Source organism: Dermochelys coriacea, chromosome 9 (genome assembly GCF_009764565.3).
Source record: "Dermochelys coriacea isolate rDerCor1 chromosome 9, rDerCor1.pri.v4, whole genome shotgun sequence".
NCBI classification, from domain to species: Eukaryota; Metazoa; Chordata; order Testudines; family Dermochelyidae; genus Dermochelys; species Dermochelys coriacea.
In genome coordinates this window covers 51,310,227-51,334,144 of record NC_050076.1, presented here as the reverse complement: position 1 = coordinate 51,334,144, position 23,918 = coordinate 51,310,227, and the positions used below count along the sequence as shown (strand labels likewise).

The following is a 23,918-nucleotide window of genomic DNA, read 5'->3' as shown; positions in this document are numbered from 1 at the left end:
CAAACACAAAAAGTCTATACCCACTAAAAACTCTGCCTAACAGAGCAGGAGGGGGAATGCTGAGCCCCCTACCTTTTAGGCTCAATCCTACTATGACCGAGGGTATATTCACCTATGCAATTTTTCCCCGACAGACTCTAATCCTCCCCCTTATGGCCCAGCACCTCTACGACCAGGGTGTATATACCTAGACAGTTTGTACAAACAATTTATATATGTATCTATCTGTATAATTTTCCCTGACAGACGGGTCGGAGCAAGGACTCTAATCATCCCCTATTGCCCGGCACATTTATGACCGGGGATGTGCACACCTGAATGATCGATCACTTTATACATATGGTATACCTTTTAGCAGTATTTAGGGGTATTTTCAACACTCACAGTGCATGTCTTCCCTCTTTTGCAATTCTCCACCAAAAATGTTATGCTTATAAGAAGCACACGGGATCTTTTTCAGGGGAAAAGGCAATATGCTGCATTTACTGAAGATACAACAATTAGCATATGCATTCAATCACACACACCCTCACACACTGTCCCGCCAGTCAATGTTATAGTTAACAGTCCAGAGTCCAGATCAATCTAGTGACCAGCTAGGTTGATCACGGGTAGGTAGGAGCCAGGTTCTGTCCGTCGTGACACAATGCTCCAGGGAAGTCTTGGCAAGATGAACCCAAAGTTTCATGGCAAGGCACCCTGTTTATATAGTGATTTTCCTTCATTGGGGCCAATGAGTTTTGCACCCTCATGCTGTAATCAATTGTTGTTTGACGAGTGCTTGTTTTCTTAAATTGTCCTTCTCATCCTTTATCTTGTTCTTTCATCAAGTCTTTCAGGGAGTTACCCCATGCTGATTTTGATCATAGTTATCTTGTCCCCATTGATAGGTGCCTGTCTCATCTTTAGAGTCGTCAATCTGCCCTCCTCTGACATTTCAGTAGGGGCGCATTACAACCTCCTGGTGCCCATACATCTGTCCTCGGTTTCTCCTTAGAACATCTGGTCTTGTGATGGCCTTCACACTTATCTTCTAACGCACACGTTCCTCATTCACACACAAAACAGAATTGATTTACACAGAGCATTTGAACAGAAACATCAAATTGCAATGCAAGAAAAAAAACAACCATTGCATTGTTTTACTTGTTTTAAAATGCTAAACCTACAACTAAGTGGTGACCCTAAAAGGTCTGTTATTGCCTTGAAATCAGCACAGACACACATTCTGGCTGATGCATTTGTACCAATGGCCCATTAGGTCATCCTTTCTGCTTTCAGAAAGGGTGGCTGGCAGGATATGGTCAAATCATACACCAATACATTTAATACATGCTACATTATTATTCTTTATCCTTCATTCTAAATTATACAAAATACAAACATAAAATCCTACTATTACACGTTATGTCGCTGCCCCTTTTGCCGGGTTGCCAACGGAGGGGAGGGGGAAAAAGGGGCAGCAATGTTAAAGCGCTTCTGTGGCAATGTCATTGCCCCTTTTGCCCCCTCCTCTGGGCTGCCGATAGGGTGGGGACAAAAGGGCAGCTGCCCCGGGGCCAGCTATTTAAAAGGACCCAGGACTCCCGGCCACCGCCACTGCTACTGTGGCTGCAGCCAGAGCCCTGGGCCCTTTAAATCACCGCTGGAGCCCCGGGTGGTGCGGGCCAGGTAGTGTGGATGGGCTGGCTGGGGGAGGCTGACCCCCAGCCCCACCCCTTCTGCCTGAGGTCCCGCCCCTTCCGGGGGCCCAAATCCGGGCCCTCATACCGGTAAGTGCTTAATGTTACTTTCACCCCTCCCAGTTTACCAAATGATCCAGATCCCTGCGTATCAGTAACCTGTCCTCTTTATTTACTACTCCCCAATTTTTGTGTCTGCAGACTTTATCAGTGATGATTTAATGTCTTCTTACAGGCCACTGATAAAATGTTAAATAGCATTGGCCAAGAACTGATCCCTGTGGGACCCCACTAGAAATGCTCCTGCTCAGTGAAAATTCCCTGTTTACAGCTTCATTTTGAGACCTATCCGCTAGCTAGTTTTAATCTATTTAATGTGGCCATGTTAATGTCTATTGTTCTAGTTCTTTAGTCAAAATGTCTGTCATGCTGTCTGGAGTGATTCGTGACCGAGAGTGCCATCCTCAGGGCAGAGTGTCAAAAAACAGGGCAGAGACCCCAAACTCATATGTTCTATAATTAGATTTCACCAGCCCAGTACCAAATGTGAACTCCTGAAGCACTATATCAGTCTTACCATAGAGTCACAGACAGTCCCCTTTGGCATTCCAGTCTATCTCACCACCCAGGAAAGCTGGCCTTAGTGATAGTTTACTCCTGGGGGCATTCTGCGCCCATGCAGGAGTGCAGAATTCATATGGCCTGCATTTTTCTGGGCCCTGCAGGCAGAAAAACGCAAAACATCTGCCAGCAACACATGCCTCTTCCCCAGGTAGTGCATCTGTTCCAGCATGTCTGAAGCAGCCTCAGAGACTGGGGAGAGGGGCTGGGCGTGCATGCCTGCATGATGACCGTCGGGGGAGGGCGGGGGAGGGGGGCTGGGGCATAGGTGCGTGCCAGCAAGCGAGAGAGAGAGAGAGAGACTTTTTTTTTTTTCCACCAAATGCATCCAATGAAGTGAGCTGTAGCTCACGAAAGCTTATGCTCTAATAAATTAGTTAGTCTAAGGTGCCACAAGTACTCCTTTTCTTTTTGCGAATACAGACTAACGCGGCTGCTACTCTGAAACCTGTCTCTCTTTGTAACTCAGCTCCTGAGGGTGTAAGTGTTGAGTTTTTTATTATGCAGGAGGCAGGCTAGAGGCACAAATGAAACAGCTTGCCTGAGTTAATTGATCTCATTCTCTGAGACAGAAATGTAGCAGCCTGCCTATTGTTCCCATTGTTAGTTAACTGTTCGTTCCCATTCTCAGTCAGTTCCCCCAGGAGCATAAAACCTGTGAAAGTTTTAAGGCCCCTATGTTGCCAGAGTGATGTAAAGGAGTCTTATAAATGACAAAAAGAAAAGGAGTACTTGTGGCACCTTAGAGACTAACAAATTTATTAGAGCATAAGCTTTCGTGAGCTACAGCTCACTTCATCGGATGCATTTGGTGGAAAAAACAGAGGAGAGATTTATATACACACACACAGAGAACATGAAACAATGGGTTTATCATACACACTGTAAGGAGAGTGATCACTTAAGATAAGCCATCACCCACAGCAGGGGGGGGAAAGGAGGAAAACCTTCCATGGTGACAAGCAAGGTAGGCTAATTTCAGCAGTTAACAAGAATATCAGAGGAACAGTGGGGGGTGGGGTGGGGGGGAGAAATACCATGGGGAAATAGTTTTACTTTGTGTAATGACTCATCCATTCCCAGTCTCTATTCAAGCCTAAGTTAATTGTATCCAGTTTGCAAATTAATTCCAATTCAGCAGTCTCTCGTTGGAGTCTGTTTTTGAAGCTTTTTTGTTGAAGTATAGCCACTCTTAGGTCTGTGATTGAGTGACCAGAGAGATTGAAGTGTTCTCCAACTGGTTTTATCCACCCCCACGAACATGATACAGTTCTGTGGTGACCTAGAATCCTATTTTCGACGTCTCAGACTCAAGGAATATTTCCAACACACCTCTGACCAACATATTAACCCACAGAGACCTTCCTGCCAACACTACAAAAAGAAGGATTCTGGGTGGACTCCTCCTGAAGGTCGAAACAGTAGCCTGGATTTCTACATAGACTGCTTCCGCCGACGTGCATGAGCTGAAATTGTGGAAAAGCAGCATCGCTTACCCCATAACCTCAGCCATGCAGAACACAGTGCCATCCACAGCCTCAGAAACAACTCTGACATCATAATCAAAAAGGCTGACAAAGGAGGTGCTGTCGTCATCATGAATAGGTCGGAGTATGAACAAGAGGCTACTAGGCAGCTCTCCAACACCACTTTCTACAAGCCATTACCCTCTGATCCCACTGAGAGTTACCAAAAGAAACTACAGCATTTGCTCAAGAAACTCCCTGAAAAAGCACAAGAACAAATCCGCACAGACACACCCCTGGAGCCAGGACCTGGGGTATTCCATCTGCTACCCAAGATCCATAAACCTGGAAATCCTGGACGCCCCATCATCTCAGGCATTGGCACCCTGACAGCAGGATTGTCTGGCTATGTAGACTCCCTCCTCAGGCCCTTCGTTACCAGCACTCCCAGCTATCTTCGAGACACCACCGATTTCCTGAGGAAACTACAGTCCATTGGTGATCTTCCTAAAAACACCATCCTAGCCACTATGGATGTAGAAGCCCTCTACACCAACATTCCACACAAAGATGGACTACAAGCCGTCAGGAACAGTATCCCCGATACTGTCACGGCTAACCTGGTGGCAGAACTTTGACTTTGTCCTGACCCATAACTATTTCACATTTGGTGACAATGTATACCTTCAAATCAGCGGCACTGCGATGGGTACCCGCATGGCCCCACAGTATGCCAACATTTTTATGGCTGACTTAGAACAACGCTTCCTCAGCTCTCGTCCCCTAATGCCCCTACTCTACTTGCGCTACATTGATGACATCTTCATCATCTGGACCCATGGAAAAGAAGCTCTTGAGGAATTCCACCATGATTTCAACAATTTCCATCCCACCATCAACCTCAGCCTGGACCAGTCCACACAAGAGATCCACTTCCTGGACACTACGGTGCTAATAAGCGATGGTCACATAAACACCACCCTATATCGGAAACCTACTGACCGCTATTCCTACCTACATGCCTCTAGCTTTCATCCAGATCATACCACTCGATCCATTGTCTACAGCCAAGCGCTACGATATAACCGCATTTGCTCCAACCCCTCAGACAGAGACAAACACCTACAAGATCTCTATCATGCATTCCTACAACTACAATACCCACCTGCTGAAGTGAAGAAACAGATTGACAGAGCCAGAAGAGTACCCAGAAGTCACCTACTACAGGACAGGCCCAACAAAGAAAACAACAGAACGCCACTAGCCATCACCTTCAGCCCCCAACTAAAACCTCTCCAACGCATCATCAAGGATCTACAACCTATCCTGAAGGACGAGCCATCGCTCTCTCAGATCTTGGGAGACAGGCCAGTCCTTGCTTACAGACAGCCCCCCAATCTGAAGCAAATACTCACCAGCAACCACACACCACACAACAGAACCACTAACCCAGGAACCTATCCTTGCAACAAAGCCCGTTGCCAACTCTGTCCACATATCTATTCAGGGGATACCATCATAGGGCCTAATCACATCAGTCACACTATCAGAGGCTCGTTCACCTGCGCATCTACCAATGTGATATATGCCATCATGTGCCAGCAATGCCCCTCTGCCATGTACATTGGCCAAACTGGACAGTCTCTACGTAAAAGAATGAATGGACACAAATCAGACGTCAAGAATTATAACATTCAAAAACCAGTTGGAGAACACTTCAATCTCTCTGGTCACTCGATCACAGACCTAAGAGTGGCTATACTTCAACAAAAAAGCTTCAAAAACAGACTCCAACGAGAGACTGCTGAATTGGAATTAATTTGCAAACTGGATACAATTAACTTAGGCTTGAATAGAGACTGGGAATGGATGAGTCATTACACAAAGTAAAACTATTTCCCCATGGTATTTCTCCCCCCCACCCCACCCCCCACTGTTCCTTTGATATTCTTGTTAACTGCTGAAATTAGCCTACCTTGCTTGTCACCATGGAAGGTTTTCCTCCTTTCCCCCCCCTGCTGTGGGTGATGGCTTATCTTAAGTGATCACTCTCCTTACAGTGTGTATGATAAACCCATTGTTTCATGTTCTCTGTGTGTGTGTATATAAATCTCTCCTCTGTTTTTTCCACCAAATGCATCCGATGAAGTGAGCTGTAGCTCACGAAAGCTTATGCTCTAATAAATTTGTTAGTCTCTAAGGTGCCACAAGTACTCCTTTTCTTTTTGCGAATACAGACTAACACGGCTGCTACTCTGAAACCTGTCATTATAAATGACAGTAAGGGAATCCTCAGCTAGGAAGATCTAAGTGCTTTCTCACTTTTTTCCTGTGCCAAAGTGGCACAATGCGGTTAGATTACAGCTCAGGATTTATTTTACTTACCCATTTAAAAAAAAGCCTTTGAGGGCAAATAAAACATTTACCAAGCAGTTAATAAAAGGTCAGGACAAGCAGAACAACGCACTTCCCAAAGTACCCAGCCAGGTCGAGGACAATGATTAGGAAAACTGTATGACTTTCATGTGTGGAAGTCTGAGCAATTTAAAATGACATTCTACCTTTTTTTCCCCCCCTTGTTTGGTTTTCTGTAATGTAATTTAAATGAAAATCCAGGATTATAACTGGAATGGAGGATATTAATTACCAAGTGTTTGTAACATAACTTTCATGTGTTTAGGAAATGCTGAATAGTTATTGTGACTTTTTTCTATATTGTAGTTTAAATAAATTACCAAAACAATTGAAACTGGTGTGATTAAACTGCATTATTTTTTACAAATAAAATATGCAGAATTTTTTGGCACAGAATTTTGTATTTTTGGTGCAGAATCCCCTCCAGGAGTAATAGTTCAATGCCATTCACCAAAGATCATAATGTTAGGTTGCCCCAAGTCCCAAGAGTCACTTAACTCAGGTCAATTTGTACCTCAGATCTCACACCAAAGACAACACTGGTAGTCAATCCTATAGTAAACTAAGGATGTATTACCTAGGAAAATGAAATCAGAGAGTTATTTACAAGTTAAAGGAGGCAAGCATATATGCACAGATGAGTTACAATATGCGGTTCCAAAAGATGACAGAGATGCAGTAATCTGTTAGCACTGAATGTCTTTTAGGGCTAACCCAGTTTGACCCTGGGGATCTCTGCTTCTGTTTCCTAGCTCCATCTCTGTGAGAGTCCAAACAGCAAAGAGATGAAGAATTTTCATGTTAGCTATCTTTATTTCCTTCTTGGGTGTGATAGGGCCATTACCCAGTCCTTGTTTTGTGCTGTTCCCCAATGGCCTGCTCAGTTTTGATAGTCCTCCTTGATGGGTGGCGGAACCATCACTCCTGCCTACGTTTACAGGTTCAGAGCTGGCATTTTTACAGTTATAAAGCAAAACTGACATATCACCTTATAGCACGGGATACAGACATTACACATGAAATTAATGCATACAGCAACTTACAAACATTTTATAAAGTCTAACCACCAAACACATCTTTACAGGTCTAACACCTGCCTGGAACAATACTAACATACAGGTGAGCTGGTCTGGTTTCCAGCTATGAATTTGTCAGTGCTCAGCTGATGCCTACAGCCTTGGCAAGAGCTTGGCACCTGGTCTACCAGCATCACAATGTCATGCGGCACCAAGTCACATGGCTTCCAGAGGTCTAAGTATATTACATTAATCTTATTGTCTTTATCAAAAAAAGATATCAAATTAGTTTGACAGGATCAATTTTCCATAAACCCATGTTGATTTGCATTAATTACATTACCCTTCTGTATCAACCGCTCCATTATCTTGCCTAGGATCGAAGTCAAGCTGACAAGCCTATAATTACCCGGGTCATCCCGTTTACCCTTTTTAAAAATTGGCACAACATTAGCTTTCTTCCTGTCTTCTGGAACTTCCCCAGTGCTGCAAGACTTATTGAAAATCAACATTAGGCAAAAGGGAGCCTCAACATAAATATCCAACTATCTGAATTGTGTCGGTTTTGTGTGTTGTTTCAGTGAATGCCTGTGATCAGCATAACAGATAAGAGGAAAAAAAAATATATATTTTCCTCTAATTCTTCAGTTTGTGGATTTGATAGCCCTGGACACAGTAGGTTTTTCTCTGATCCAAATCTAACCCCAGTCTTTTCACTGGCTTCAGTGGACTGTGAAGACCCTTAGTCAGCTCCCCCAGTTGTATGCATGTGTCTTTCACGCAATGAGAAAGCAGAGTTTAAAAAAAATAAAAAAAAGAAAATGTGGTTTTAAAACCACAGAAGTTGCCAGAGGGACTCCAGAGCAGATCTGAAGTTACTTTGAATTTAATTTTTGAAACTGACCAGACTTCAAGTGGATTGTCTCTTTGAGTCATATACTGAATGCTGGTGTCACTTGAGCCTGCCACGGTTTCTGTTTTTCTTCAAGGGGAGCATTAATTGGCTGTTCCACTTTTTCTGTTTTTGTTGCTCTGGATGTTTAGTTTTTCTAATTTTAGTAATGATTAAACCCAGACTTTGTTTTTTTATCTATTTTATCTGACTGGGTCTAGCAGGATGCTGACAACTGGGTAAAAAGGCAGATTGTGTGGGAGGTTGTGGTGGAGAATGGGTTGAGGCAGGTGCAGAGTGGGCTATTGGAGTTGAGGACAGAAGGAGCACTAATGCTGATTTTAGAGTAATCTGTTATTACAGTAGCACTTGAACACTAGAGATGTTACACAAGCATGACAGGTTTCAGAGTAGCAGCCGTGTTAGTCTGTATTCGCAAAAAGAAAAGGAGTACTTGTGGCACCTTAGAGACTAACAAATTTATTAGAGCATAAGCTTTCGTGAGCTACAGCTCACTTCATTGGATGCATCCGATGAAGTGAGCTGTAGCTCACAAAAGCTTATGCTCTAATAAATTTGTTAGTCTAAGGTGCCACAAGTACTTTTCTTTTTACAAGCATGACAGTTTCTACTTGCAAGTGGCTTCCTTGGGTCAGTCTTGTACAAGGAGCAGACTGAACACAATGAGGAACTGTGGATTCCATGGCTATCTTGTCTCTGTCATAATCATCACCAGTCAGGAACAGAGATCCCAGGCTAAGTAATGGCGGTACTGTGAGAAGCTCCCACTCTGAATGAATAATAAACAATTCTGTGAACCAAGCCATGTCAAGCCACCACACCCTAGCAGAAATGTTCAGAGAGTAAATAAGCGTAGATATTATCATAGAACCTCAGGGTGAGAAGGGACCTCAAGGGTCATCTAGTCTAACCCCCTTCCAAGACACAGGATTTGTTGGGTTTGACCCATCCAAGAGAGATGGCTATCCAGCCTCCTTTAGAAAACCATCAGTGAAGGAGCTTCCACAACCTCCTGAGGTGTCTGTTACCTTGTCCTACTGTTCTTACAGTTAGGAAGTTTTTCCTGAGATTTAATCTAAAGCTGCTATGCTGTAGTTTGATCCCATTGCCTCTTATCCTGCCTTCTGTGTCAAAAGAGAACAATTATCCATACGTATATACAAATGAAGGCGATTGCACTCCTTGAAGAGGAAGACAAAGAGAGTTGGTCCAGACTGAATTTGCAAATTCAGAGAAAACATTTGGATTCAATCTGGACCACTTGGGATCCACTTAACTCTCCTCTATGGAGAGATTGGGTTGGGCATTGTAGTCACAAGGTTCAAATCAGGGGCCTGAGATCAGGCTTGTAACTTGGTACTGAGGCCCCTTGTCAAGGCTGATTCCCCACTCTGGCACTTCGAGTGCAGAAGGTGAGGGCCCACAAGGATTCTAAAAATTAATACTGGCCACTCCAGACTTCTATTAAACTCCCAAGGTTACAGCTTCTCTCTGTCCTTGGATGGGTAGATGCTGCCACCATCCAAATGCAAAACCCCTTGGAACCCAGGAAGGTGCACTTTGGAATTCCTTCCTGGGGGGTTCCCTCAAGCCCTTTTTCCCCTTCCCCCCCGCCTCCGGGGAAGAGCTGAGAAAGGAAAACAAAGAAATCAGCTGTTGCCACCAGCTAACTAAAAAACACGTGCACAATCCTCTTAAGACACAAAAATCCAAATCCTGTTCTTTAAAAAGGTAAATTTTATTAAAAACAAAAAGAAAGAAAATACATCTGAAAACTCAGGCTATTGCTAGATTTTTAAAAGTGCTATTCCAAAAATTAAGCACCCAAAATAGTTTTCTGGGGGATCAGCTTAAAGGTTACAAGCAACAAAAGCATCTGGGGTTAGCACAGAGGAATCCACAAGCCAAAAGAAATAAACAAAATAAACCTAATTGCATCTTTCTACACATTTTCTGATCTACTTGCATATCTGGGTTTTCAAATAAGCAATTTCTAGGTATGATTCTGATGATATTCATACCTGGCCTTCAGCTTCTCATGGCATAACTGCTGCCCTGTTCCCCTCTTCCCTGGAGAACAACAACAGACCCACAAAGGAGAGTCTTGTTTCAATTTTAAAAAGTTCTAGTCGTCCCATTGGCTCTTTTGGTCAGGTGCCCACTCCCTTTCTTTTACCTGTGCAGGGAGATATTTTTAACCCTTTACAGGTAAAACAAGCAGAGAACAGTCACCAAGAGGGACTTTATAGCTAACTCGCTGGCTGGCTGTCCATAAAAGGGAGGTACCCCCACCTTCATTTATCACTCCCTGTGGGGGGGGGGCTCGGCCGGCTCGGCCCTCTCTGAGGTGGCGGGGAGCTAGACCTCCTCGCTACTTCTGTCAGGTGTGTTGGGGAACTAGCCTGGCTGCAGGCCAACAGTCAGTGGTGCAGGCCCTCAGGCAGGAGCTGAGCAAACAGTTCAATAGCAAACCCTTGCTCCGAGCAGCGTGGGAGAGGGGGAAACTGCCACCCATGAGATGGGTGGCAGAGGGGACACAGGCCCACCCACTCCACTCCGTCCCAGTCCGGGGCCCTAGCAGCAGCAGAAGACCTACTGCTGTGTCAGTGGGGCTCCTGGCCGCAACACACTGACATAGGCTCTGGCTGTGTTGCATCCTGACTAGGGTTGGCTGCCCCCGGGCTGCTTCCTACCTCCCCCCAGAGGTACCTGGGTCCGGACGGCGTCCTCCAAGGGGTCACACACCATGGGCTCTTCGTGGTAACTGGTGCACGGTTGGCTTGGCGGCTCCTCGGGGTAAATGGCTAGCGGCAAGCTTGGCAGTGTCTCCGGGCTTGGGCTAGCTTCAGGCAGTGGCTGGTCTGGCCAATCCTTGGGTCGGTCGCCGATTGCCGTGGTCTCCCAGCTAGTAGCTCCGCCATAGGCATCTGGCCTCTCCAGTGGCTGTGTTTCAAGTGAGCTCTGGGGTCGGGCTTTTATACTTCCTGTCCTGTGCCTTGACCTCTGAGGGGCGGGTGCAGGGTTCACTGGCTCCGCCCACTTTAGCGTCCAGAGAGGCTTGTCCTTCTCTGGGGCGGTGGGGAGCTAGATCGCTTCACTACACCCCCACCCCTTTAAGTCTGGCTCCCGCTCGTCGGGGTAGGAAATCAGCATTAGCATGGTCTTTGCTGGCCCTGTGGCGAACTGCAAAGGCGTAGGGCTGTAGCGCCAGGTACCAACACTGTATTCTCGTATTGTCTTTCATTTTGTTCATCCACTGAACTGGGGTGTGGTTGGTGACTAAAGTGAACAGGCCCTACGTTACTACCTTCTTGGGGCCATCACAAGCCCATTTCACTGCAAGGGCCTCCTTCTCCACCACCGTGTAGTTCTTCTCCTGCGGAAACAATTTCTGGCTAATATATAAGACCGGATGGTCTTCTACATCTATCTCTTGGGACAGGATGGCGCCCAGTGCTACCTACAAGGCATCCGTTTGGAGGATGAAGTCTCGGTGGAAATTTGGGCTGTAGAGGACCGGTTCACTGCAGAGACTTGTTTTGAGTTCCTGAAAGGCGTCTTCGCATTCCTGGGTCCAAACCACATGTCGAAGGCTGTCTTTGGTTAAAAGGCCAGTCAAAGGGGTGGCAACAGACGCAAAATGGGGAATGAAACGCTGATAATAGCCAGCGAGCCCTAAGAACTGTTGCACCTGATGCTTTGTTGTGGGAGGCAGGCAGGCCGCCAGGGTCTGGACTTTTCCCATAAGGGGCTTCACTTGTCTGTTTCCTATGGAGTAGTCCAGATAAGTGGTCTCTTGCCATCCAGTGCGGCATTTTTTTTGGGGTGGACTGTCAACCCGGCAACCCGTAGGGATCTCAGGACAGCAGCTACCCATACCAAATGATCCTCCCAGTGGCAGCTGTAGATGACCACATCGTCCAGGTAGGCGGCCACATAGTCTTAATGGGGTTGGAGGATATGGTCCATCAACTGCTGAAATGTGGCTGGGGCCCCATGGAGGCCGAAGAGCATCCGGGTGAATTGGTACAGATCTGTTGGGGTGGCAAACGCGGTCTTCTCCCTTGAAGCGGGGTCAAGGGGGATCTGCCAGTAGCTCTTGCTGAGGTCAAGTGTGGTGAGGAAATGAGCCTCCCCTAACTGGCCAAGCAGCTCATCTACGTGAGGCACTGGATACGCGTCAAATTTAGAAATGGCATTGACGCCTCAAAAGTCGATGCAGAAGCGCCGCGTTCTGTTGGGCTTGGGTGCTATCGCTATTGGCTATGCCATTTGCTCTGTGAGGGTTTAGTTACGCCCAGCTCTATCATGGCTTGTAGCTCTTCCTCAATGATCTGCCGCATTTGGTGCGGCAAGGACATGGTTGCTTCTTGGATCACTACCCCAGATTCTGTCTGAATGGTATGGTAGACCAGGGTTGTGTAAACTGGCTGGCTGGTGAAGGTTCGCGGGAACACCTGCAGGAGGCACCAGGTTTGCTTGTGTTGTTCGTCCGTGAGGGTCTCCACAAGCTGGGGCCGCTCAGTGTCCTGGGTTAGGGCGGCGTGGGGGCCCAGCTCTGGCTCCGGCAGGTAGGGGTTAATTAATAAGCCCTCGCACTCCCGCCAGGGCTTCAGGAGGTTGATATGGTACCACTGGGTTTTCTTACGTTGGTCCAGTTGGTTGACCTCATAGATGACGGGCCCCACCTTCCAGATACCTCGTAAGGGCCCTGCCAGTGGGCCAGTAGCTTTGACTTGCTCGAGGGCAGGAGAAGCAGGACCCAGTCCCCAGGTTTAAAGTCGCGGCTCTGCATGTCTCGGTTATAAGTTTGTGCTTGAGCCTCCTGGACGGCCCTTAGGTTTTCCCAGGCAAGTGCCCCGGCCTGAGTGAGGCATTTCTGGAGCTAGAGGACATACTTCAAGAGGCCCTGGATTGGTGATGGTGCTTGTTCCCAGGCTTCACGCATCAGGTCAAGGAGCCCCTGTGGGCGGTGGCAATACAACAACTCAAAGGGGGAAAACTTCATAGAGGACTGGGGCACCTCCCGGATCGCCAGAAGCAAAGGCGGGAGTAGCTGGTCCCATTAGCATAGTTCTTCTGGGGGGAATTTGCACAACATGTCTTTTAGAGTACAGTTAGACCGTTGAAACTATCAGTTTGTGGATGGTAAATAGAGATGCACAACTGCTTGATGCCCAGGAGCCCACACCCCTGCCGCAGAAGTCGGGAGCTAAAGTTGGTGCCCTGGTCAGTGAGAATCTCCTGGGGCAGGCCTACACGAGCAAAGACCTTCATGAGCTCGCCCGCAATGGTTCAGGCGGTGATGCTCCGTAGTGGCACTGCCTCCTGGAAATGGGTAGCGTAATCTACTAGGACCAGCACATACTGAAATCCAGCAGTGCTTTTTGGGAGGGGCCCCACCAGGTCCATGGCCACACGCTCGAAGGGTGTTTCGACGATGGGCATGGGGACCAACGGGGCCTTGGGTGTCCATGGGGGTACAGCAAGCTGGCACTCAGGACAGGAGCTACAATAGTTCCTTACTTCCTGATGCATGCTGGGCCAGAAGAAACGTGTCAGTATCTGGGCTAGACTCTTCTCATGGCCCAAGTGCCCGGCAGCAGGGATGTCGTGGGTGAGTTTCATTACGGCCCGCCAGTGACATCGAGGCACAAGTAGTTGGCTCTGGGGTTCCCCATGTGCGGGTCCCGTTCTACTTGATAAAGCCGATCCTGACGCAGTTTGAAGTGTGGCCACTGCTTCGCCTGGTGCAGGTCAATTATGGCTCCATCGACCACGGCTAGTTGTTCATAAGTGTGACTGAGGGTGGGATCTGCCCTTTGGTCATGACAAAAGTCAGTGTGAAGCAGGGGTTCAGCGGCAGCATCTGGCGGGGCATCCGCGGGTTCTTCTTCCGGTCCGTTGGGGTCTGGTGCCTCCTCCCCCTCCGATTGGGTCTCAGGAAGGCCCCCTTCTAGTGCTGGGGTAACTGCGGGGCTTTTGTCAGCATTTAAGCGGAGGAATTCCAGGAAGTCTGGCCAGTCCTGCCCCAGGATTACCAGGTAGGCGAGCCGAGGAGCCAAGCCTACCATCATTGATCGCGTGACCCCATCCACAGTCAGCTGGACTTGGGCACCGAGGTAGGGTCGTACGTTGCCATGAATGCACTGTAGACGGATCGTCCCCAGGCATGGATCAGCCTGGAGGCCTAGGCTTTGATGAACCAGCATCTGACCGCAGCCTGAATCAATTAGGGCCAAGGTTGGGCAATCCCCAAAAACCACTGGCACTGTAATCTTGGCTGCCTGTGGGCATTAGGCATGGGTTTCTCCTGTGCAGACCTGGCTGAAGCTGCAATCCGTTTTGGTGCAGTCCTGCTGTAAATGGCCATATTTCCAACAGGAAAAATAGGGTCCGAGGTCTGCACGCCCCAGCCGGGACAGTGTTCCCACCTGGCCCCTAGGAGGGCTTCGGTTGGTCGCTTGGGTATCTGGTCGAGGTGCTGAGTATTGTCGAATTGGGGCCTTGGCAGGCCGGGGTCAGAGCTCCGGGCCCCATTATGGGTTTTGTGGCTTGATCCAGGTGGCCCCCCTTTTCTCTGGGTTAGGACGCTCCGGTCCTGGCAGGGCAGCTCGAATGCTTGGTCCCACCAGTGCTTTGGCAGCGAAGAAATCCTCCGTTAATGTGATGGCAGCCGCTCACATCGTAGGCCGGTGGCGGAGGACCCAGGCCCTCCCCCGTGATGGGAGTATATGGACGAATTGCTCCAGAATAATTTGTTCAACAAGCTCATCCGGGGTCTGCCTTTCGGGCTGTAGCCACTGCTTGCATGCTTCTCTCAAGTCTTGGGCTACCATCCGGGGTCGGGCCCCCATAGGATAGACCAAGGTCTGGAACCGCAGTCGGAAAGTCTCCAGGCTAACATCCAAGGCATCTAAGATTGCCGCCTTTACCCAGGTGTAGTCCCAAGCCACGTCCGTGGACAGGCCCCGTTATACGGTTTGGGCGGTCCCAGTCAGGTCTGGGGCCAAGATGGTAGCCCACTGGTCTTGGGCCCAGCCTGCGACTAATGCCACCCTTTCAAAAGTCACAAGAAAGGCTTCTGGGTCATCGTTGGGTCCCATCTTTGTCAACTGGATGGGAGGGGCTAGGCTGGGTGGTTCAGCAGGCCCTACAGGCTAGGGCTCCTCAGGACAGAGCAACAAGGTCACCAACTGCTGCAGGCATTGCTGCTGGTGGTCCAGTTTCTGATGTCCCAACTCCAAAATCAGCTGTTGCTGTTGGGTCCCAAGCTGTTGGACCAGCTGCTGCTGCTGCTGCTGGAGCTGGGCGGCCTGCTGCTCTTGTTGGCTTTCGGCTAAGAACTTAATAAGCTTATCCATATCCATGGTCACTTGGACACACTCCTCCGCAGATCCCTTCTCACAAGGATCGGGGGATCACTGCCCGCATTCTCCAACACGTGTAGGGGGGTTTGACTGGCTTGTCCCTCTCTGGGGCAGCTGGGAGCCAGACCACTTCGCTACTTCTGTCAGATGTGTCGGGGAACTAGCCTGGCTGCGGGTCAACAGTCAGTGGCTCAGGCCCTCAGGTGGGGCTGAGCACACAGTTCAGTATTAGCTAGCCCAGGCCCTGGATCAGGGAAGGCAACAAACGGTCAATAGCTCAGGCCTTGAGGCAGGGGCTGAGCAAACAGTTCAATAGCAACCCCAGGCTCCTAGCTCCGGGTGGCCTGGGAGAGGGGGAGACTGCCAACCGCGAGATGGGTGCCAGGGGGGACACAGGCCCACCCACTCCACTCCGTCCCAGTCCGGGGCCCTAGCAGCAGCAGAAGACCTGCTGCTGTGTCAGTGGGGTTCCTGGCCACAACACACTGACATAGGCTCTGGCTGTGTTGGATCCTGACTAGGGTTGGCTGCCCCCGGGCTGCTTCCTACCTCCCCCCTAGAGGTACCTGGGTCCGGACGGCGTCCTCCAAGGGGTCACACACCATGGACTCCTTGGGGTAATTGGTGCATGGTTGGCTTGGCGGCTTCTCGTAACTGGTAACTGGCGAGCAGCAAGCTTGGCAGCGTCTCTGGGCTCGGGCTAGCCTCAGGCAGTGGCTGGTCTGGCCAGTTCTCGGGTCGGTCACCGATTGCCGTGGTCTCCCAGCTAGAAGCTCCGCCACAGGCGTCTGGCCTCTCCGGTGGCTGTGTTTCAAGTGAGCTCTGGGGTCGGGCTTTTATACTTCCTGTCCTGCGCCTTGACCTCTGAGGGGCAGGTGCAGGGTTCGCTGGCTCCGCCCACTTTGGCGTCCAGAAAGACTCGTCCCTCTCCATGGTGGCGGGGAGCCAGACCGCCTCGCTACACTCCCCTAAATGCATTGTCTGATTTTTGAGGTGCGGAGAAGGCACGGATCCTATTGAGTAGGTTGACGTTCTACAGCTATGTGAAAAGGTTCACAGTTACCTCCAGCAGCCATGCAGTTATTGCCAATTTCATGCGTAGGTAAAAACAGTGGGATATGAGGTACTAAGGTTCGGTAACATCTAGCAAATGCTGACTTTTTACTGATGACCCCTCTGGTGGAAAATGGGCTGGAGGAAGCCATGCAGGAGGTGATGAGAAGGGAGCTCATGCCTGACTGAGCACAGGAAACAGAACCGTTCCTCTTACTTCACCCACTTCTGCCACCACCACTGTCTCAGAGTCTTTCAGCCCATGCTCCAAGCAGAGGCTCCACATCGGTCAGCCCTCTCCCCAGGTCACTGCAACCCCTGCTCAGCCCACTGGACATGGGCAGGGGGAAATTCCAAGGGGAGGGGAAAAGAGTGAGGGAAAAGAATTGCAAGAGATGGAGAAAATCTCAAGGGTCGGGGAGGACAGAGGTATAATGCTCATGTGTGACAAAGTTTATCTACTGAAGTTGTGCTACTGGGTGAGTACCCTTTTCCAAACACATAAGTACAGTGGGCACCATGCATATAAGTGCATGAGAACTAAGACGAATATTTAGAACTCCAAAGCTACTGAAATAATTGCATTCAAGCTTAGTTGATTTGTTTGGTCTCAGTGAGATCTACAAAAACAAGCCAAGTTTGAGGCACCTCAGTAGTTTTAAAGCTACCAGATCTGATTCACTCAGCCAGCAGGACTGTGTTTAGAACCCCTGGCAACAGAAAGTCTGGATGGATGGAGGCCAATGGGACAAACCTCCCATAATTCTTGCTCTGCCCAGGGTCCTGGAGCTGCTCACCACAGCTCATCAAATGGGCAGGGCTAGCCAAGGCACTGACAGTATAGGAGCTGCTCCTGGAAGATGCACCAAATCACTATATCTCCTCAAACACTGGGGTCTCTATGGAGCCCTGGCAAGCCAGTCAATTCCTGCCCTTCCTTGGGGGCTGACGTCATCTTTGATGCAACTGCCCTCCTAGCACCAGGGCAGGAGTGCGGGCAAACTGTATTCCCTGTGCCCACCCCGGGGGATTAAGCCAATTAGTAATACATAAATTCCCTAACTGAGCATACAGGTACGGTACACAGTTTCCAAACAATTGTGTATGTTAAACCACCGCCAGCTTATGACTGCAAGCCAAACCAAGGAAGCAGGTCTCAGGGAACAGTCCAGGTCCATGCTAACCCTGCAGCCAGAACTCTCCTGGAAGGAGGAGGATGTGCTGCTCTTCTTTCCCAGCCTTGCTGAGCTCAGACACCTAAGTGGATTTTGCTTGGATTTGAAAAAACAAATGTTCTTTCCAGGAGAGACCCTCTAGAACAGATTCAGTGCAGTGAGGTTGTGCTGGGCACTGCTTTGCAACCTCACCAATAGCAAGTGCTACAGATTGCCCCAGCCTCTGAGCAGTCAGGAGGGATTTTTGCAGCTTTTTAGAGCAGTTAAGCAGCCAAGTCCTAGTGAGTTCACAGGACATTGTGTGCCTAACTCCCTTGGGCTCCAGGATGCCAGCGGTTATTTCCTTGTTCAGAGAAGATTCAGACTTCAGTTTTTTCCTGATTTTATTTTATTCCCGGCATGCGCGTGGTGTTGCTCCTCTTAATGCTTTGAACAAGGATGAAAGCGGCATAAATGCTCCCACAGATGTAGCGTGACTTTCAGAAGTCCAACCAAGCAGCTCTGAGTTAAAGTTCTTCACCAGAATGAAATGTGTGGGTGTGTTAACTGTCTTCCCACCCCCCCAACAAAAAAAGCCTTTGTGAGAACAAGAACCTTTGTGTGGGCTGTCGATCCAGATCACTACCCTTCCAGTCAGGTGGTGTGTGTCACTCCACTATTCTGTGCTTGGAGCTGAAATCTGCAGAGGCTGTGCGGGAGGTGGGGGGTGGTCCCCTATCACCTAGCTGCTCTTTGGCACAAAAGGACTCTCTCTTCCCTCTGAACCGCAGGGGAGGAGATTCTGATTTCACTCACACCAATGTGACCTCCGCCCCAAATCACTAGTTTTACCAAGATAAAATGAGAGTGTGAGAGCCCGCCTGGGGTAACACCTCTGCATTCAGTGCTTGAGTGCTGGCTGCTAAGTGCCAATCAGTCAGTGGTTGGTGGTTGGCTATTCTGTTCACTTTCAGCACCTTTTAGTCATTGAGCTATTAACCTACTGGTGCCCTAGGAGTAGCTGCAACCGTTGCCCCTGCAGTGGGTTCCCTGCTCAGATAATTATGTCTGTAGCATTAGTGGTTTGTGATCTTTACCAATCTTCGTAAAAATTAGAGCAAAAAAGACTTACTCACTACCTACTGGGCACCAGACCCATGACTAATCAGTAGCTCAGGCTTGCAAAGAATAACTTTTTCCAGACAAATTTGATTGCTTTTTTGGACAGGCTTGCAAAGCTAGTGGCTGAAGGGGCTGCAATAGCCATCATAAATTTAGATTTTAGGACATGAATTAATTTTGAGGGGAGATTTTGTGAGACGCTGCATCAAAGTGGCTGGGCTGTGAGCAGTGTCTTGTGGATTGTGATTGGCTTAAAGTCCTAAAGGAAGAAATGTGTAGACTTGGGATGAGTGAAGAGATGTCTAGTAGGGTGCAGTGGGGGGTCAGTTCTATTCAGTGCTTCGTTCCTGATCTGGGACTGAGAGAAAACAGCACATCGGGGAGAGAAATTAACTGGTGAACTGACAGTGAATGGGGAGCACTTTCAAATCCCAGTAGGTGGGCAGACTGATGCTAGCTTGGCTCACACTAGTGCGCTAAAAAGAGCAGTGTGGCCATTGCGGCTTGGGCTGGAGCTCAGGCTCTCAGGGCTAGGAGGTTGGGTGGGTTTGAGCACCTGACTACAGCATCCACACTGCTGTGTTTAGAATGTTAGCAAGTCTGTCTGCGCAGGTTGGGAGGCTCACTCCCAGGTGTCAGGTAGACATACTCACAAAGGGAGCTAGGAGGGTGGAGCTGGGCCTAAGTGGCAAAGGTCAGTGCAGGGCTAGCCAAGACTGGGGAGGTTTATAAGTGGGGTTTTGGGTTAAATCTGTCAGTGAGTCCCATGCTCCCCTTGGCTTCTGTGGCGGGAGAGGGAGGAGAAGGGAAGCCTGTGGATGTGGCTGGGGGAGGCAAGGAGAGGCTGCATACATCTTCTCGCTGCTCCGGACGCTCCTGTGCAGGCATCCGAGCCCAAAGTTGGGAGAAGGCAGAGGCTGGGAGCCAATCACGCTCCTCAGGATTCTCCCTCCTCCCAGCCCAGCAAAATTACTGCAAGGAGAGCCTGCCTTAGCTTGGCCTCTATCAGATGGGTAAGGCAGCTGTCGCTTTGGGATGAAGTGCCAAGCACAGTTAAGAAGTAAGATCCCAGAACAAGTGGGGTTTCTCTGTCCTCCGGGCTGGCACCGTGGCATGGCCTTGCGGATTTAAACACTTGAGTGCTTCAGCCTTCACAGAGCTCCCAGCAAGGAGTTCAAGGGAGACCGGCTACGCCCCTCTGCCCTGGGCAGGCTTCCCCCTAGGGAGGGTTCTAGGGCAGTGGCAATCAGGGTGCATGCCCTGTGACTCCTGTGGGAGCTGGGCTGCCAGAGGGCTGGGCTGAAGGGTGACAGCATGGAGACATGGGCCCTGGCATGTTCCTCCCACTCCAAAAAACCTTTGTTAATAAAGGGGGAGGTGGGGAGCCATGGACCAATGGAGGTAAAGTCCTTGCTCCCCACTTTCTGGGAGAAGAACAAAGAGTTCTCTTGCTTACCTAGGTTGGGGTAACTCAAACAGCACCATGGGCAGTGTGTGCATCCCCTGTTCCGGGAGGCTAGCCCCCTGCCTCCTCTCCCCAAGGCTCCACCCCCTCCTGCTCTTGCTGGCTGGCCTTCCGGTGCAACCCTGAACCCAGGCCAGCTTGCTGGTGCCCGGAGCAGTCAAGAGGAGCTCAAGTCCCAGCCAACCGGCTGGAGCCGAGCCCTAAGCCCTGGTCACCCAGAGGAGCTCTGAGCCCAATCTCAGCCCAGCCCTGGGGCTGCAGCGGAGAGCATTAGTGGAGGTTTGGGGAGGCTTATCCTCCCCCAGCATCCATTATCCGCTGCCCATGCACGGGGATCTGTATTACCAACAGGCAGAATAGTCACTGGGCTCAGTACAGGGGTTACTGGGTGAAATGCAGTGACCTGTGATGTGCAGGAGGTTAGACTCTATCTGAAACTCGAGGAATGTTTGACTCTCTGGCTATCCCAGGAGGAGATTCAGCTGTTAAAAATGAAAGCTAATGTGACTGGAGGGGAAACAATTGTAACGGTTCCACAAACAAGTGATGAATCCACACTATTCATTCAATTGAACATGACCTACTGAGTCCAAGACAGTGAACATGTGCTTGATAATGAGCAAAATGAGGCCAGTTTTTGAGCAGAAGATATTTACAACGGAAACCACAGGCATTGACTTTTGTTTTTACTGGTGAGTGCTCCTCTTTGCCCCTCCCTACTGTGCAAGCAGTGGGTGGGGCCTTGGGGGGGAAGAAGCTAAGCAGGGGTGGGGCTTCGGGGCAGAGTGCAGGTGGGGTCTCGGGGGGAAGTGGCTGAGTGAGAGCGAGGTCTTGGGGTGCAGAGTGGGGGTGCAGCCACAGTCTGGACACCAGGGCTCACAAAAGATTAATCCGGCATTTTAGCTTTTCCTTTCCTTAATTTCGTCATATTAATGAGTGCCCAGACACTTCCCGAAAGGGCGATCCGCTTGGATTGTGAAATAGTATTTCAAGGGAAATGGTGGAAGCTTCATCACCTGTGTCTTGTTCAAATATTTGGCTTTGGTATTCCTGACTCCTGGGGTTTGCTTTCGGCAAATATGTTTATTTGCAGGTGTGTTTGTGGGAAGAGCAAGGGTTGTGAATGCTTATGTACATGCTGAACAATGCCAGAAGTGATCAGTGGCATCTGGAGAGCTCTGAGTACATCTGGAAGACAATGCCATGCGACACATGGTGCGAATAAGCAATTACGAAGAACAAATACTCAGAGTAATAGTTGTAGTGAATAGATGACAAGCTCTTGCTATCCTTGCTGAGATGGGACCATTTTTGGCACCTAGGTGCTGAAAGAAATAGAGATTTTAAAAAAAGATGTTTTCTCTTTTTCCATACATAAAAAGCAACTGTGTGTGTTCAGTCGGAGTGAGCCATCCTCGCAAACAGAAGAACAGTGAGAACAGAAGTAAAGTATCCATGAGAGAGAGCACATGGTGTGACCAGGCTGCACCTGGACACAAACTGGCCCATCATCTGCGGAGGGGAGTGTCTCTCTATTTAAACGTGCAGCTATAGCAAACCAGTCAGATCAGATGCACTTTTTTCTCTCTCTATTGCCCCAGATTGCAGGGTATGAACATTTCTAGCTTATACATTTTTCAATGGATTCTTTCCTGGGGGAGGTTTTTTTTTTAAATCAAAAACAAGCCCCCATTAGCTGAAATATTTGCATGAAGTCTTCATATAATAAATCTGAGTTGAGTTCCCTGTAAAACATGGCCACATGAGGCCCATTCCCCGATCATTCCGACAGAAAAAGGGGCAAAGTTTGGTTGTTTGTAAATAGCTCAGCTGGCTCTAGATTGGAGTAGGATGGGCTTTGTTAACAGTTCCCGATTGTGTAATGGAGATATGAGCTTGTCCATCTCTCACAGGCATGTTGTCAAGATAAATATATTGCATTGTAAAATGCTTGGAGATCTACTAATGAAAAGCGCCCGGAGTTCAGACACACTGGTAGGACATTCTGAAAAAGACCACGTTCCTAAAGCACCCTATGCTCTGAAGTAGTTCCCTCACCCCAGCAGACTGCCACTGGTTAGCATGGTGGACAGAGCTGTAAAGACAGTTCCTTTTCTTCTTTAAACAGTGTTTGAACTGCCTGGCTCACAGTGGCTCCATGAGCAGACATTTCATTTAGAAGGTGTCGGCCCACATCATCAAAGGTAGTTAGGCTCCTCACTTGCATTGCTTTCAGCTGAAGGTAGGAGCCTAAATAATGAAGCTTTGGCTGTCATCTTGTGCTTGAGAATCTTCCATTCAAGTCTCAAGCTTGATGGTTGTAAAAATAACTTACAAGATATAAACCAAGAGCGACCTGATGCAGTGAAGTCTACGTGAGTCTGCAACTACCCTGAAGCAACAGCTCGAGAGGTGGGACCCTGTTCATCTCAATTGTACGCAACTCTTAAGACCGGTGTTATTTCACTGCTGATCAACGCCAACCAGATTAGAAGGGATAATGAGTATGCAAATGTGTGCTATCTGCTGCCAGCGGCTTGTCTTTTGGATGACTCCGGTTGGTGAGGATTGGTTTTGTAAGAACTTGGGAGAGTACCAATACTAAAGTGAACTAAACTAGACTAACGCACAACATGCGTGCACACACACACACACACACACACACACACACTTCAACGCATGCCTCTAACTCTCAGGTGAAGGAAATTTTCATGAGTGGTGGTGAGGAATTTTTTAGTGCTTCTGAATTGTGGACTCTGAAGAGAATTAGAAAAAGCCAGAGGAGTCTGGCTCAAAAGCTGACTCAAGGGAATACAGAAGTACCGCGTTGTTCTTTACTCTCTTTCTGGGGAAAGGAAAACTCCACCCTTGGCTCTCAAAATAGACTTCAAAGTCTTCTGAGGGAAAGGAGACACTTGGATACATTCACAACTAGTCTGAAGGTCCAAACTTGGGACTTTGTCTAATGTACAACCATCTAGACCTCTTTGAGAGAGGTGCTCTAATTAAGCCATTCCTCTAGACAAGAGATGGTTAATGAGCTCTCATCTAATAGGCTGCTATTACCACCATGAACTTGGTAAGCATGCTCTGAGGTTATACCCTTCTAAACATGAGCTCCTCAGAGAGAGGCTCAGGTTCCTGAAGATAGTAGTGCTAGTGGCACCTAGGCTTAAACATCTGGACAGACCTCAGATGCTTACTGGTCCCCTGGATAAATGTGACTGTAATTGCCTGGGCAGACTCCGGGATGACATACTTGCTTCAGCATTTCAACTACAGCAGCTGATGGTTCCTGCCTGTTCTCTCTGGAATACAGACTGCAATTGCTAATACTAGAATCTTTCCAAGGACTCTACACTTCGGGGAAACCTGGATTTGACATGAGGTAGAGAACTACTTGGGTGATCTAGGAACTCCATCAAATCCCCTCTGGAGGTTATGGATAGAGCCAATCAATCCAAAGCCACCAGCTTCCATTGCTCTCCAAAGCTGGAAAGTCTGCGTCTGTCAGGTGCACTAAGAGCAACAGCTGGCCAGTGTGTTGGAAAGGAAGGAGCTGAGGTCCACATTCCTTTCCCCAGGAAGAATTTCCTTTAAAGAGCCGATTTTGCTACCCCTGCATACAGCGCGCATGCTCC

The 23,918-nt window shown here is 48.7% G+C and overlaps 1 long non-coding RNA gene across 1 annotated transcript; it reads right to left on the bottom strand.

The window, feature by feature from the left end:
• Window positions 1-452: 452 nt before the first annotated feature.
• LOC122455651 lies at window positions 453-11,062 on the bottom strand. Its single transcript, XR_006274011.1, has 2 exons — window positions 10,823-11,062; window positions 453-1,048 (listed from the first exon to the last, which is right to left on the bottom strand). It is a non-coding gene; the product is annotated as an uncharacterized LOC122455651 (long non-coding RNA).
• Window positions 11,063-23,918: the final 12,856 nt, after the last annotated feature.